Source organism: Vulpes vulpes, chromosome 13, assembly GCF_048418805.1.
Source record: "Vulpes vulpes isolate BD-2025 chromosome 13, VulVul3, whole genome shotgun sequence".
NCBI lineage: Eukaryota > Metazoa > Chordata > Mammalia > Carnivora > Canidae > Vulpes > Vulpes vulpes.
In genome coordinates, this window is record NC_132792.1 from 117,148,749 (window position 1) to 117,166,699 (window position 17,951).

Here is a 17,951-nt window from a genome sequence, read left to right on the forward strand (position 1 = left end):
ACTCTTTCTTCATCTTCATATGTTTGAAGAGTACTGGTCAGTTTTTTTGTAAAATTCCCCTAAATTTGGATTTACCTTATGTTTTCACATTAGATGGAGGTTATAGATTTTTGACAAGAATACTGCAGAAGTGATGTTGCAACCTTCTCAGTGTATCTTGGCAGGAAGTACATGGTGTCATTATGTGGCACTAGGATGATGTTAACTGTAATCACTTAACCTAGGTGGTGTCTGACAGGTTTTTCCATTGAAAAATTACCAAGAGGAGACCCTTGGAGGCTATGATAAATATCATTTTGCATCAAACTTCTAATCTTAGCATTCATAGACAATTCTTGCCTGCAACAATTACTAGTATTTGCCTAATATTTTCATCATTTCTCTGTATTTATTAATTTGAATTTTCCTGTAATAAACAGCTGTCTCCTATTTATTAAAAGCAGCATGGACTTGTGGATATTTATTTTATCCCATGAGTTATTACTCATTACTATCATTGCTTATTTTGTTCTTCAAATTGTCCCAGATCTAGATGTCAGAAGTTCCTTTAGGTTGGCTTACTTTCAAAAAAAAAAAGGGGGGGGGGCATTCTGACTTTCTGGTACCTATGTGATGGTTCAAGTCCATACGATGTTTTTCTCTGCCCTAGTCATTTCTCCAAGGAACTCTAGTTTTTTTGTTTTAGGATTTATTTTTAGTTGGGGGGGGGTACATGTATGAGAAAGCAGGAGGAGGGGCAGAAGGAGAGGGAGAGTCTTTTAAGCAGCTCCCCCCAATCCCCTGAACATGGAGTCCAATGTGGGGCTTGATCTCATGACCTCAGGCTCAAACTCATGACCGAGGTACACAACGTGAGACAAAACCAAGAGTTGGATGCTTAACCAACCATGCCACCCTGCTACCCTGGAATTCTAGTTTCTTTTATTGGAGAATGGGATTTAGAAATCAAGATCTGGTGTCAAGTGTGCTCATTACTATGGTGGTGTCACTGCTTCCAAGTCCAGTCAGAAAAAGGAAATACATGTACATGTGTGCACACACACACCCGTATCTATTTTTGTCTCTACCTGTATGTGCACACATGTGCGTAAGTGTGTATATATTAAAACTCATGAGTTTATACCGATACAAGAGACGGGTAGTCTAACCATCTTTTCAAATGAGAATTGTGGATATCTTCATTTTTTATATATTCAAAACTCAATAAAGGGGTGCCTGGATGGTTCAGTTGGTCAAGCTCGAGTCATGATATCAAGCCCCTCATTGGGCTCCATGCTCAGCAGGGAGTCTGCTTGAGGATTTTCTCTTTCCCTCTCCCTCTGCTCTTCCCCCTGCTTATGCACATGCTCACTAGCTCTAATAAATAAATTAATTTAAAAAAACCCTCAATACATGTGGGCAAAGGACTTGAACAAGAAGATGTATTAATGGCCAATAAGCACATGAAACGATTTTCAACATCTATAGTCATTAGAAAAATGCACATCAAAACCACCATAAGATACTGATTCACACCCATTTGGATGACTATGGTAAAAAAGACAGAAAATAGGTAAGTGTTAGTGAAGATGTGGATAAACTGAAATCCTAGTACAGTACATTGCTAATGGGAATGTAAAACGGTACCGCTACTTTGTAAAATGGCTTGGTGGTTCTTCAGAAAGTTAGAATTATCAAAAACAATTATCATATGACTTAGGAACACCATTTATAGGTAAATATCCAAAAGAACTGAAAAGAGGGATTCAAGAAAACTTGTACAAAAATGTATATAGCAGTACTATTCACAATAGCCAAATATCCATTCACTCATGCATGGATAAGCAAAATATGGTATATTCCTATAGTGTAGTATTACAAATAAAAATAAGTTAAAAAAAAAAGGAGTAAGTTATTGGGGTGCCTGGGTGGCTCAGTCAGTTGGGCATCTGACTTGATCTCAGCTCAAGTCCTTTTTTTCTTTTTTTTAAGATTGTATTGATTTATTCACAAGAGATACAGAGAATCAGAGACATAGGCAGAGGGGGAAGCAGGCTTCCTGCAGGAAGCCCAATTTGGGACTCAATCCTGGGATACTAGGATCACGCCCTGATGCTCAACCACTGAGCTACACAGGCGTCCCTTAGCTCAGGTCTTGATCTTAGGGTTGTGAGTTCAATACTTGCTACAACATGAATGAACCTCAAAAACATGCTAAGTAAAAAAAAAAAAAAAAAAACAAAAAAAAAAACATGCTAAGTAAAAGGAGCAAGACACAAAAGGTCACATATTATATGACTCCATGCATATAAAATATCCACAATAGAGAAATCCATCAAGATAGAGAGATTAGTGTTTGCCAGATGCTGAGGAAAGGAGAAATGGCTGGTGATGGCTTAGAGGGTATAGATTTCCTTTTTAGGTGATGAAACTGTTTTGGGGTTTGATTTAGATGGTAGTTGCACTGCAAATGTACTAAATGCTACTGACTCATACAAACTAAAATGATTAATTCTATGTTATATGACTTTGACTTCAATTTAAAAAAAAGCATAGTAGTTTCTAAGGGTTACTTGCAATGTGAAATCTGAAACTTATCAATGAACTCTTCACACTGTTAAATCCACTGGTTTATCTTATTCTTTGTTTTTTGGTTTTTTAAAAAAGATTTTTTTTAATTTTTTATTTATTTATTTATGATAGTCACACAGAGAGAGAGAGAGGCAGACACAGGCAGAGGGAGAAGCAGGCTCCATGCACCGGGAGCCCGATGTGGGATTCGATCCCGGGTCTCCAGGATTGCGCCCTGGGCCAAAGGCAGGCACCAAACCGCTGCGCCACCCAGGGATCCCTTTAAAAAAGATTTTAAAAAATATTTTATTCATTTATTCATGAGAGACAGAAAGAGAGGCAGAGACACAGGCAGAGGGAGAAGCAGGCTCCATGCAGGGAGCCCAATGTGGGACTTGATTCCAGGACCGGGATCACGCCCTGAGCCAAAGGCAGACACTCAACCGCTGAGCCACCCAGGCATACCTATTTTTTATTTTAATATTATCATGGGCGCAAATACAATTAGTTGTTCTCCCAAATCTAAACACCATGGTTTGCCAATTATTCATTCTTTCATCAAGTAGAAATGGTGTTCTATAAAGAAAGCAACTAATTAGCGTACAACTCAACCATACTTTTCCTTGAGACAACCACTGTACCTTAATATGTAGCAAAAACATTTTATGAATACTTCCCACTTTATCATACAAAATATTCAAAAGCCATGTTCTGAAAGGTCAAAATTCATTTTCACTCCCTCATCAGAATATTTGTAAGTGAAACTGGATCTTTTTGTTTGTTTTTTTAACTCCAAGTTTAAACTGAAGCAGTGAAGAATACAATGACTATTAGTATAGTTTGGTGCCACTACTCTGATGTTAAGGCACCAGCAGTGTTACTCACTATTGCTTCTGGATCTGATTCAGTGTAAATGTCGACACAGTGAAAAAGGTGGGGGGGGGGGGGAGCCTTTCTACCTTTCTATTATTATAAAGTAGTTTTGATCTCAAGACTCCCTGAAACACTCTCAGGAATCCCCAGGAGTCCACAGACCACACTTTGAAAACTACCAGCCTACTCCAACTAATACACTTGTTTAATAAAGTGACCTATCAATTCATATTATTTTCTAGGTTTTTAAAAAATGTAATCTCGGGACACCTGGGTGGCTCAGCGGTTGAGCATCTGCCTTTGGCTCAGGGCATGATCCTGGAGTCCCAGGATCGAGTCCTGCATCGGGCTCTCTGCATTGGAGCCTGCTTCTCCTCTCTCTTCCTATGTCTCTGCTTCTCTCTGTGTCTCTAATGAATAAATAACAATCTTTAAAAAATATTTATGTAATCCCTCCCCCTAATGTGGGTTGTTGTTTTTTTCTTTTAAGATTTTATTTACTTATTCATGAAAGACACAGAGATAGAGGCAGAGACATAGGCAGAGGGAGGAGCAGGCTCCACGCAGGGAGCCGCATGCAGGACCCAATCCCAGGACCTGAGATCACGACCAGCACCAAAGGCAGACGCTCAACCACTGAGCCACCCAGGTGTCCCAGCCCAATGTGGGGTTCAAACTCACAACCCCGAGATCAAGAGTCGCATGCTCCACCAACTGAGCTAGCCAGGTGCCCGTTTTCCAGGCTGAATGTAAACTACTTGGTGGCAAATATTTCTTCCTTGTATTTCTCTTTAAATACCCACCATATGAAAGGGCTCAATAGACTACATAAGTACTATTATCACCTAACCAACTCCAAAGGGTACTTTCCTATACCTTAACTCATATTAGCTATGTCAAGGACCTTCTTCCTACTATTCTCCAAGCTACAAAATCCCATACTTAAAACCCATTCCTTCTGGTCCAATTAAACTTAGTCTGTTTTGGAGATCCCTGGGTGGCTCAGTGGTTTAGTGCCTATCTTTGGCCCAGGTCATGATCCTGGAGTCCCGGGATCGAGTTCCACATCGGGCTCCCTGCATGGAGCCTACTCCTCTCTCTGCCTGTGTCTCTGCCTTTCTCTCTCTGTGTCTCTCATGAATAAATAAATAAAATCTTTAATAAATAAATTTAGTCTATTTTAATTACCTCTCTTTTGATTTCTAGAAATTCCTTTCTGGCTCATTTTTCTAGGAAAAAAAAGATTCTTGATCTAACCCAGGAGTCTGCAAGCTTTTTCTGTCAAAGGCCAGATAATAAATATTTTAGACTTTGTGGACCATCTACTCCATCCTGTTTTTTTGATGTAAGGAAATGGGTGTGGCTATGTTCCAATAAAACTTTATTTACAAAAACAGGCACTGGCTGTAGTTTAAAGGCTTCCAATCTAAACTCTTCCAACATGTAGGTCAATAAAGCCAGTCTTAGTAGAAAGATTATGTCAAAAGCAAAACATGGAGGTGGCCATAGATTAAAAGAAACTAGTAGGACCAGTGAAAACAGCAGTAAACAAACCCAATAGGTAGAATATTAGTAACAGGTGCTGACATGCACTGAGCTCTTATTACTGGCTAAGTACTAAAGTGCCTGGTGCCAAAGTGCTTTACAATACATGATCTAAGTCCTTTATAGAAGGGCTTTAATAATTTAACAATTCTCCTTTTATAGAAAACAGACAAAACTACATAACTTTCGAAGGTCTCAAAGTCTGTAAGGGGCTAAGCCTAATTCAAACACAGAAGTCTTTTTTACTTCAGGTCCAGGTGGCATCTATCTTTATTGCCATTCTTGATTTTTTTATCTAAATTGGTAAGACAGTTACTCCAAATAAGAACAGTCAGGTCATTGTTGTTTACTTGCTCTTACTAGTAAGTCTCTTCTGTTTCACTAAGCTTCCCACACAAACTTGGCCTCACATCATCAAATGGAAGAACCTAGGTGGCCATGTTTTAGGTGACACAGTGTTTAGCAATGTACACCAAGGATCAAAAGGCCTCTATGCTTAACTGTGACAATTTAGGGTGCGCTGCTTAAAAACCTAATGAATAGGAGGTAAGCAATCCTCCCCTACTGTCATCTTATAATAAATCCTTATGATAAATCAGCACAAAATAATAATATATTATTATGCTAATACATATTCTAATAAATCAGCACAAAAGTTCTGGCATACAAAGAAAATCCTGCCAGACATCATCATCTAAAACAGTGATATTAGAAGGAAGGAAACAAAGGTGGTCAAAGGACAGATTTCATGCATCCTTCAAAATGACTCTTCAGCCACTCCTAAACAATAACTAGGGCCTGTGCAAAGAAATAAAAAAGTCTGTCCATTAATAAAATATGTTAACTTATGCCTCACTGATTATAACTACCTAATCATAAGATTATCCCTACTAATCTGTTTCCAAGCACCAAGAGAAAAGTTAGAAATAAAAGGTTGCTAAAGATCTTTTTTGAAACCTATTGATCCAATAAGCAAACAGCAGAATACAGACAGAATCTTAAATCATAGAGGGTGGTAAGGGGAGAAATAAACTGTACATCCTCACTTCTCTTTATATTTAATAGAAACCAATATAAGAGGAGAACCTGATAGCACAAATTCACACATGTAAAATGTCTACTTCCCATGAAGAACATTATCACCAAGTAATTGTATAAAAAAATGGCATCAACTAAAAAAAGGTAGTTATTACTTCTAAGAACTAGGGAATCTCACAACTCAAGAATGAATCTTTAGTTTCTGGTTTGAGCTAGGTTGGTCTGATAATGTTTTATCTTCTAGTATTCAACTGACTGGGAAATAATCTCCCTTAATTCATTTATAAAGAAAATGAAGAATAGTGGCTCCAGCTACTTGGGGTAGGGAAATAACCGGGGACAGCCTAGGCAATGAGCCCGGGCCAGCCACTCTGGTAAACCCCATCCAGCAATCCTTTTTTTTAAAAAATATTTATTTATTTGTTTGTTTGTTTGTTTGTTTATTTATGATAGAGAAAGAGAGAGACAGGCAGAGGGAGAAGCCTGGGACTCCAGATCGCGCCCTGGGCCAAAGGCAGGCGCCAAACCGCTGAGCCACCCAGGGATCCCCCCACCCAACAGTCCTAATACAAAGTATAACTTCATAAGCACCTCCTAACACTTGCACCAAAATTCACATACCAAAGGGAAAAATACACATATTCAAACTGTTGGTAGTAAAAATGTGGCAAGAGTACAAATTCACAGGCTATAAGAAAAAGACTGAATTAAGGAGCTTCCTTTAGACTGCAACCTGACAATGTTATTAGAGGATAAAGTAGTCCTAAAGTTCCCTACTGCTCCAACTACTGCTTATCAGCACCATTATTCTGAAAGGTCAGACAAGTATGTAGCAGTATGTTCCTCTTTTATTCATTAATACACTTTATTTCACATTTCCTCCTAACACAAGAGCCACTTCATATACGTATCATACCTAGGAAGCACATAAAGACAAATTAAGAAAAAAAGACGCCACGGTAAACTGGCAGTAAGTTGAAATATAATTTCTAAACAAATGTCCAGCTCCTAATAACCAATGGAAGATACAATCATTCCAAAATGAATCTCCAAATTGCAACACTTGCAGCGTCTGGGAGCTTGGATCTCTATTTTTCCTTCTTTCCATGTGGTGACTTTCCTTTTGTACAACTCTAACTCTGTAGCAGATGGCAGGGGAGAACACTGCATTTTTATAATACACTAAATAGAACAACAACAAGAAATAAAGACAAGGAAAAGGGGAGGGGGACCCAAAGGAGTAGTTAGCAGATATTATTTGCTCTATTATCTGGCTTTTTTGCTTCTCCTTAAGAGCACCACCTTGGCCATCAACTCCTGTACCCTCGGCAATCTTGCATGATTAAAAACAGTCTGGTGGGGGTGGATCTTAAATTACAGCTGTTAAATCCAGGCAGCAATTCCCTTCTAAGGACCCGAAGCCTCAAACTGGCACACCTCTAAATGGGGGCAGGAAAAAAAGATGAGGAACAAACGGCTTCACCACCTAGAAGAGTTACAAGTTCCACTAGGAACACAGTTACTGTCACCTGGACAGAGATGTTCCTTCTCATTCTGCTACAACAAAAATACCAATTTTTTTTTTTTTTTAAAGACAGGAAGGAAAAATGTAAGAGAGAGAGAGTGTATGTGTATCAAGCGGGTCTTTTTCTTGCTCTAAACCTTGCCCTTTTCCTTGTCCATCAGCCCAAGTAAGCAGAGATGACGCAGACTTCCTTATATAATAGCCTGTGATTTCCTAGACTGCAGGCCTTTCCCTTTGTGTTCAGTATACACTCATACACGCGAGCGCGCGCATATTCTCACTGCTTTGCAGCCCCTGGCGTAATGCCAGCACTCAGTCAGCTGGCTGACTCCATTCACAGAGCAGGGTTGGAGCTGACATGGAAAAGGGGGGGTAAGAGAGGGTAAGGGGAAGCTAGAACCATCATTGCTACAGACAAAAGAAATTTTTTAAAAAAGAAAGCAAAAGAAAATCTTAGCATAACATTCTTCTTATAGCTTCAGCTCCAAGAAAACTAGAAGCGAGAGACCATTACAGCAAAAGGATGAAGCAGGACTGAGGATCCAAACCGAAAGGAGCTTTGTATGAGAAACGATTACTCCACAACAAATTTTAAAAAGCAACAGTATTTATTACTTCAATCCCATTAGAAACCTCAGCATATCACCTTCTACACATAGGCAGGAAAAGGCTGTGAAGAACTCAGAGCAATTCTAAGTTTCTGCTTTTAGAAAAAGAAAAAAGGGAGGGGGGAGCAAGACAGTTAAAAGTACTTACAGGTATACATTTTTCTGCTCCCTCCTCTAGCTGCCAGGAGAACTGGAGACAAGAAGGGGGTGGGGGGAGGGAGGGCAGAAAAAGGAGGAAAAGAATGAATAAAAGATGGGTTTAGGTTTTTGTTTTTTGGGGGTTTTTTTGTGGGGAGGAGGTGGGGAAAGGTTCCCTTTCTCTTTTCTATCGTGAGAGGCTTTTTCTATAGCACAGGGACGACCCCATACGTGCCAGCCCCCTTGAGAGACCTGCATAAACCCGGTCTCCAAGCGGGCACTGCCCTGCCAATCACATGGCGTACTGTTACATTAAACAAAAGAAACAGGGGGATGCTTACTTTTACCCATGATGCCTAGCGGGGGCAGGAGGGGGGGAGAAAAACCAGTTGTAGCCGGTTTATAACCTCAGGACATGGAATTATCTCTTAATTTTTTAAAATGTCATTTGTGGTACAAAAGTCAGTTAATCTCCCCACCCTAACTATCCCCCCCCCATTATTCTGGCCTAGTGCCAAACTTTGCCTTCATTCATGAGAGCTAGTTTCCTCTCAAATCATGATGCTTTAACTGTTTAGTTTCCAAAGCCAACATCCAGGACAGGAAATCACAGCATCAATACTAACATACTACAAAATTACAAAAAAATAAAATAAAAATAAAAAAGGCGACACTGCCAACCAAGCTCCTTGTCTTCATCCCTTATTGATAGTGTTAGGGAATAGACATCAATAAAACAGTAGATGTGTTCATTAAAGATCTGTTCTGGAGCTGTCCCACAAGTAGATACTGATTTAGTCTATCAATTTGTAGCACTCAGGGCAGTTGAAGCCACATCTAACACAAATTACAGCAAGGTTTCCGAGGGAGTAGTCACAACAGTGTATGTACACTCCATAAACCTGGGTTAGGCCCTTGATAGGCATATTTTACCACAATTAAAAATATATATAATGGTTTAGGCCTAGCCATAGTATGGTTGCAGTATCATTCCAAGTTCCTGTGTCCCAGCCAGAATACTCATTCCTTTTCACATTCCAGCAAACCTCTCACTTACCAAGTAGCATTTACCACACCATCCTATGTCATTCTACAGACTGATCAAGACTCTAGACATGTCCGAAACTTTCTCCTGATTAATTTTCCTTTTTCTGTTTCAGAGCAATGATCTTCAGTTACTTTATAGAGTTTTCATTTCTCAAAGGTACTCACAAGGGGTCAGAAGTGGTGGGGAAGTAATCCAAGCAAACGAAAAAGGAGGTAAAGCAGTAATAATTGTTTTGGAGATTTACTGGCTGGAGGATCCTTACTCTAGGATCTTTGTTTAAGGAAAAAGTTCTTTATGAACTGTGACAAGGAATAACAAGAGGCGAGTCCTTATTTTTCAGCTGATCTCTCCCATCAATATACCACTACAAACACCTTTTTTAAAAAAAAAGATTTTATTTATTTATTTATTTATTTATTCATTCATTCATTCATTCATTCATGAGAGTCAGAGAGAGAGGTAGAGACACAGGCAGAGGGAGAAGCAGGCTCCCTGTGGGGAGCCCAATGCAGGACTCGATCCCAGGACCCTGGGATCACGACCTGAGCCAAATGCAGACGCTCAACCACTGAGCCACCCAGGTGCCCCCAAACACCTGCCTCAACTGGGCCTCCAAAATTCAAATCATAATTGTACTGACTCCATCAGAATCTCTCACAAAACCCTTATTTTTTCAAATATTAAAGCTTCTAGAGTCTAGAGAATAGAGAAAAATAATCTACACCCTACCCAAAGATTTTAGTTTGCAAATAAACGTCTTCCTGAGCAATCTAATATTAATCTCAACTACAAAAAAACAAATACTGAGTTAAATCTGAAACAGGCAGTATTGGCCACTGGCAAAAGGCATTCAATAACTTACAAACTACAAATGAAAACCCTGCATCTTCTCCAAGCTAAGCTTCAAGTGGATGATGTTGTGACATCTTAGTCACAATAAGATGTACTTAATAGAAGCCTATCAGAGGTCCCCAGATCTAGGTACTGCTTTATTTTAGAAGATAAGGGAAATCATTCCATCTGTGAAAAACAGAGCCAAGAAAATAATTCACTCGCCTCTTATTCAATACATTTCCACAAGAGACCAACTACGAATTTCAAACTGAAGCTCACTAGGTTCCATGTTTAATCAGGGCAGGGAAGACCGTATTGTTTAAAAATCACTCAGATATCATGCTCATGTAAATCCACTGAACACATTTAGCTACATTTAAACACTGGTCAATTTCTACCAGTCTTTGAGATTATATAAAAGGCTTAGATACAACCAGTCAACAGTGATTACCATTAACTACACGGTTAAATTCTCCAACATTACACAGGCTGAGGCAGTATATACTGCTTACTACAGTACTTCCTCTGTATACTACACTGCTTAGCAGTCCAGAGGTACCAGAGATGCTTTCAAACCAACAGGTATTTTTCTTCAGGGTCCTGGAAAATTAACAACAATGTGGCAGCCAACAACTCGGATCTTTTAAGCTGAATCATAATCATCCAAAATCAAAAGTACTTATTGTGTAAGCTGAAAACTGTACATTTTAAGATACTTCTTGGTTACTGTTATCCAAATTGTGATGCTCTGAAGAACATTAAATTCTTTCAGAGAAAGAAACTATCTAACATTCACTGAGCATTTTAATGTACTAAATATTTATTTCACCCACATAACAAACCAAGAAGATAGAATCCTTTTCCTATTTTACAGATACGGAAATTAATTTGGTGAAATTAAGAAATCTGAATGAAGTCATTCATTTAGCTAACAACAGAAGATGCTGGCCCCAGAGCCTATACTCACTCTGTTGTACCACAATGACTTGAGCATCTCTTGGTCAAAACTCAAGAGAGCAGTTCACTATGTGTGCCTCACCAATATCTATTCTAAGCCACAGGATTAAAGAAAATATTAGCCAAATACAACTGAGGTAAAAAATACAAACTCTTGGGACACCTGGGTGGCTCAGTGGTTGAGCGTCTGCCTTCGGCTTGGGTCTTGATCCCAGGGTCTTGGGATCGAGTCCTGAAGCAGGCTCCCGGTGGGGAGCCTGATTCTCCCTCTAACTGTGTCCTCTGCCTCTATGTGTCTCTCATGAATAAATAAATAAAACAACAAATACAAACTCTTTGGCAGGCATGTATGATTTCCACTCACAGAAGACTTGATCCAGGACTTCTTTGGAAAGGCTGATAAAGACATACAATCTAGATATGCACAAAGGAGATCTGACAGATAAATGACCAGGAAGATCAATTCATAAAGGGTAACCATGATAAGAGAAAAAGCAATTCTTGTCCAGACTTAGGAAACAAAATTTCAAATTGAATACAACTAAAAGCTTGAAGGAAGTATTAACTTTGTACAAGCAAGCACATAAAAAATACCCTCACCAACAACAGGAACAAATTTGCAAAAATTATATAGTCCCCATCTTTGCTCTTCACAAGTTTTATAATAACCTGCTCAATTTTTTGTGCCAATCTTTTTTTTTTTTTTTTTTTAAGATTTCATTTATTTATTCATGAGACACACACAGAGAGAGAGGCAGAGACACAGGCAGAGGGAGAAGCAGGCTCTGTGTGGGAAGCCCGGTGCGGGACTTAACCCCGGGACTCCAGGATCACACCCTGAGTCAATGGCAGACACTCAACCACTGTGCCACCCAGGTGTCCCTTTTGTGCCGATCTTAACACAAATGCTTGGGCTCAAAGATCAAGAGGATCAAAATCAACCACTGTTAAGGTTGAAAAATAAAAATTTATTTTTTAACAAACCAACTTTAAAATTTTGTGTAAAATTCACAAGCTGTCTACTGGTGTCCAAGAAAAACAAGCTGAAGTTTATCCAGCTGTTAGTCCTCTGCAAACTCCCTATGGCTGTTTTTAGTCTATTTGGATAAATCAGCTCACGATGTTTCAAAATTACTATTACAACAACATTAAATTAGATCACAGAACAGCAGAATTCCATTCATATGATCAATACGATTTACTTTTTTCATTAAATGTAGAAAAGCTCACTTAGTCAAAATATATATTTTTTAAATTTTATTTATTTATTCATGAGAGTCAGAGAGAGAGATGCAGAGACATAAGGCAGAGGGAGAAAAGGGCTCCATGCAGGGAGCCCAGTGTGGGACTCGATTCCAATCACGGGACTCCGGGATTACACCCTGAGCAGAAGGAAGATGCCCAACTGCTGAGCCACCCAGGTGTTCCAGGAGAAGTTAATTCTTAGAAGATGGGAGTTCCTCTCCACATTATTTAAAGATGATATAATATGGGCAGCCCGGGTAGCTCAGCGGTTTAGCACCACCTTCAGCCCAGGGTGTGATTCTGGAGACCCAGGATTGAGTCCCACGTCGAGCCCCCTGCATGGAGCCTGCTTCTCCCTCTACCTGTGTCTCTGCCTCTCTCTCTGTGTGTCTCTCATGAATAAATAATAAAATCTTTAAAAAAAAGAAAAAAAAGATGGTATACGATACAATCAAGCAGTACTACAAAAAAACACAAAAACAAAAACCCATCACACAAAAACTGTGTATTGCAAAGCTTAATACACAAATTGGGAATTACTTCCAAAATTATGTACTGGTTTTAGTCTCTAGAAATCGGCGATTTGTACTCATTAGCTAAAACAGAATAATTCCAGAGCGCCGGGATGGCTCAGGTGGTTAAGCATCTGGCTTTGGCTCAGGTCATGATCTCAGGGTCCTGGGATGGAGTATCGTGTCAGGCTCCCTGCTCAGCAAAGGGTCTGCTTCTCCTTCTCCCTCTGCCACTCCTCCACTTGTGCACATGGACATGAGTGCTCTCTCTCAGATAAATAAAATCTTTTTAAAAAAAAAAACAAAACAGAATTATGTCTTATTTAAAGGAGGAAAAAGTCAGTCTTCAATTACTTGGGAGTTATAAATTAGTGATTGATCAAGTGATTGATACTGAAATGTCTACCACTAATTGGGAGAATGTACTTACTAAAATTTTGGCTAAAACCAAGTAAAGACTAAGGATACTGCCTTATAAAGCAGAATACAGACCAGATCTTACACAGGTAGAAGAGGAAAGGAGAAAAAAATCCCTGTCCTGACATAGCATTTGAATTAAGGAGTACTGTTTTTCTCAAAGCAGGATTCCTTAATGTGTTCACTATTGGTTTACAGGAAGTAGGATTGCTGCAAAGGTCATAAAAACTTCTACAAGTTGATTCACAAACTGCAAATATCAACAGCATGCTACTGATTCTCAGTGACCAGGCCTGAAACCAGTTGATTTCTTTTTTTTTTTTTAATATTTTATTTATTTGTAAAGATTATTTATTTATTTTAGAGAGAGAGTACACACGTGTGCAAGCAGAAATACAGGCGGAGAGAGGGAGGAAGGGAGGGAAGGAAAGAGAGAGAGGGGGGATCCCTGGGTGGCGCAGCGGTTTGACGCCTGTCTTTGGCCCAGGGTGTGATCCTGGAGACCCGGGATTGAATCCCACGTCGGGCTCTCGGTGCATGGAGCCTGCTTCTACTTCTGCCTGTGTCTCTGCCTCTCTCTCTCTGTATGACTATCATAAAAAAATAATAATAATTTAAAAAAAAAAAGAGAGAGAGAGAAGCAGACTTCCTGCTGACGTGGAGCTCACACTCATGACCCCAAGGATCATGATCTGAGCTCAAATCAAGGCAAGATGCTTAACCAACTGGACCCCCCATTGCCTCTCATTCTTATTTTTTTTTTAAAGTAGGCTCAATGCCCAGTGTGGAGCCCAATGTGGGGCTTGAACTCATGACCCCTGAGCTGAGACCAAGAGTTGGACACTGAACCAACTGAACCACCTAGGTCCCCCAACATCTCCTTTCTTAACACTTGACTGCTGATTATCTTCATTCTCTCCATCTGTACCTTCCATGCATCTTTGCAGGGGCAATTTCTTTTCAGGCAAGCCACAAATGTTCAGATTTATTTGACAGTAAACTTCTGGTACTTTGAAAAGATAAATGAAATTGATAAACCTCCAGCCAGATTTGTTAAGAAAAAGACAGGGCTGAAATAAAATCAGAAAGGAAAGAAAAGTTATAAGTGACAATTATATGCCAACAAACTGGAAAACCACCTAGAAGAAATGAATAAATTTCTAAAAACACACAACCTTACAAGACTGAAGCACAAAGAAACAGAAAATCTAATAGAACGATTACAAGTAATGAAACTGAATCAATAATTTAAAAACCCCCCAAAAACAAAAGTCCAGGACACAATGACCTCATAGGTGAGTCTACCAAACATTTATTTTATTTCATTTTTTGGAAGATGTTATTTATTCATGAAAGACAGAGAGAGGGCAGCCCCAGTGGTGCAGCGGGCCTGCAGCCAGGGGTGTGATCCTGGAGACCCGGATTGAGTCCCACGTCAGGCTCCCAGCATGGAGCTGGCTTCTCCCTCTGCCTGTGTCTCTGCCTCTCTCTCTCTCTCTCTCTCTGTGTGTGTGTGTCTCAATAAATAAATAAAAATCTTAGAAAGAAAGAAAGAAAGAAAGAAAGAAAGAAAGAAAGAAAGAAAGAAAGAAGGAAGGAAGGAAGGAAGGAAGGAAGGAAGGAAGGAAGGAAGGAAGGAAGGAAGGAATGGGCAGAGACATATGCAGTGGGAAAAGCAGGGTCTTTCTGGGGAGCCCAATGTGGGACTCGATCCCAGGACCCTGGGATCACACACTCTGAGATGAAGGCAGATGCTCAACCACTGAGCCACCCAGGTGTCCCTGTCTACCAAACATTTAAAGAAGAGTTAGTATCTATCTTTTTCAAAGTACTCCAAAAAACTGAAGAGAAATGAGCACCTCCAAACTCAGTTTATGTCAGCATTACTCTTTAAAAAAAAAAAAAAAAAGATTTTATTTATTTATTCATAGAGACACAGAGAGAGATTGAGAAAGGCAGAGACACAGGCAGAAGGAGAAGCAGGCTCCATGCAGGGAGGCGGACGTGGGACTCGACCCTGGGTCTCCGGGATCATGCCCTGGACTGAAGGCGGCGCTAAACCGCTGAGACACCCGGGCTGCCCAGCATTACTCTTATATGAAAACCAAAGGTATCATACATACACAAAATTTACAGGACAAAATTCCTGATGAATATAGATGCAAAAATCCTCAACAAAATATTAGCAAATCAAATTCACAATACGGTAAGAAGGTTCATATGTGATCAAGTGGGATTTATTCCAGAGATGGAGGGATAGTTCAACTTCTATAAACCAACATGACACACCATATTAACAAAATGAAGGATAAAAACCATACGACTGTCTCAATAGACACAGAAAAAACATTTGACAAAATTCAACAACCATTTATGCTAAAAAACAAAACAAAACAAAACAAAACAAAACAAAAAACTTAGGGTAGCCCGGGTGGCTCAGTGGTTTAGCACCACCTTCAGCCCAGGGTGTGATCCTGGAGACCTGGGATTGGGCTCCCTGCATGGAGCCTGCTTCTCCCTCTGCCTGTGTATCTGCCTCTCTTTCTCTGTATGTCTCTCATAAATAAATAAATAAAATCTTAAAAAAAAAAATCTTGGGTGCCTGGCTGGTTCAATTGGTACAGTATGTGACTCCTGATCTTGGGGTTGTGAGTTTGAACCTCACATTGGGTGTAGAGATTACTTTTAAAAAATCTTGGGTTATTTGGGTGACTCAGTTGGTTAAACATCTGCCTTCAGCTCAGATCATGATCCCAGGGTCATGGGATAGAGCCCATACTGGGCTTCCTGCTCAGTGGGAAGCCTGCTTCTCTCTTTCCTTCTGCCTTCTTCCTGCTTTTGCTCTCTCTCTCAAATAAACAAAATGTGTTTATTTTATTTATTTATTTATTTATTTATTTATTTATTTATTTATTTATTTATTTATAAGATTTTATTTATTTACTCATAGAGACAGAGAGAGAGAGGCAGAGACACAGGCAGAGGGAGAAGCAGGCTCCATGCAGAGAGCCTGACGTGGGTCTCGATCCAGGGTCTCCAGGATCACACCCTGGGCTGCAGGCGGCGCTAAACCGCTGCGCCACCGGGGCTACCCCCAAAATGTGTTTAAAAAATCTTAACAAAGCCGTTTAGGAGGGACACACTTCAACATAGTAAGAACCATATATACAAACCTACAGCTTACATCATGTTCATTGGTGAAAAGCTAAAAGCTTCTCCTCAAAGAAGAGGAACAGTACAAGAATGTCTACTCTTACCACTTTTATTCAACATACTATTGGAAGTCCTAGACACAGCAATTAGGCAAGAAAAAGAAACAAAAGACATCCAAATTAGAAGAAGTAAAACTTTCACTATTTGAAGATGACATAATGCTATACAGTGAACACCCTAAAGACACCACCAAAAAACTATTAGAATAATGAATTTATCTGACAACAAAAAACTCAGCTTAATGTACTAACACTTGTCATGAAACTAAGTGCCCCAGAGAAGGGGCACCTGGGTGGCTCAGCTGGTTAAGTGTCTGCCTTCAGCTCAGGTCATGATCTCAGGGTCCTGGAATCAGCCCCCACATCAGGCTCCCTCTCAGTCTGCCCCTCCCCCACCATTCCTGCTATCTTTCCTTCTCCCTCTCCCAAAATAAATAAATAAATAAAATCTTTTTTTAAAAAAGTACCACAGAGAAATTAGAAAAAAGTCATGATTTAATAGTCTTTTAAAAGATTTTATTTGACACGGTGCATCTGCATGCACAGAGGGAGTGGAGTGGGAGAGGAGAGGGAGAAGCAGACTCCCCATTGAGCAGAGAGCCTGATACAGGGCTCAATCCCAGGACCCTGAGACCATGACCCTGAGACCATGACCTGAGCCAAAGGCAGCTGCCTAACCAACTGAGCTACTCAGGTACCCCAATTGTCTCAGTAATGTTGTTTGGCCACAGACTGTTTTTTAAAGATTCATTTATTTATTCATGAGAGACACAGGCTGAGAGAGAGAGAGGCAGAGACACAGGCAGAAGGAGAAGCAGGCTCCCCACAGGGAGGCCAATGCAGGATTCGATTCTGGATCCCAGGATCACAACCCGAGTGGAAGGCAGACGCCCAACCACTGAGCCATCCAGGCGTCCCTGCCACAGATTTTCTAAGCACTTAGATTCTATTTTTTAAAAATTATTATTCATGAAAGACACTGGGAGAGAGGCAGGGACACAGGCAGAGGGAGAAGCAGATTCCCTGTGGGTAGCCCAATGAGGGACTCAATCCCAAGACCCAGGTATCACGACCCGAGCCAAAGACAGATAGATGCTCAACCACTGAGCCACCCAGGTGTCCCTAGATTCTACTTTTTTTTTTTTTTTTTAAGATTTTTATTTATTTATTCATGAGAGATACACAGAGAGAGAGAGGCAGAGACACAGGCAGAGGGAGAAGCAGGCTCCATGCAGGGACTTGATCCCGGGTCTCCAGGATCACGCCCTGGGCTGCAGGCAACGCCAAACTGCTTACGCCACCAGGGCTGCCCTAGATTCTACTTTTGACCTGGCTTTTTTCTTACTAATTTCCACCCAGTGTCTCCCCTGCCTCTACCTTTCCAAGGGTAGAGGCTCCCAGAAGAGAAAGAGCTTCACTTAGAGCTTCAGATATTTTACTCTCCATTAA

At 40.2% G+C, this 17,951-nt stretch overlaps 1 protein-coding gene across 3 annotated transcripts in view; it reads right to left on the minus strand.

Annotated features, from left to right (window-relative positions):
* GATAD2B (GATA zinc finger domain containing 2B) overlaps positions 1 to 17,951 on the minus strand; it is a 98,677-nt gene that overhangs the window by 48,395 nt on the left and 32,331 nt on the right. The window contains exon 2 of one of the 3 annotated variants that reach the window (XM_072732360.1): positions 8,288 to 8,329. The exons of the other annotated variants lie outside the window; for them this stretch is intronic. The gene's annotated coding sequence lies outside the window, so the exon portion shown is untranslated. The remainder of the gene's footprint in view (positions 1 to 8,287; positions 8,330 to 17,951) is intronic. 3 annotated transcript variants of the gene reach the window in all.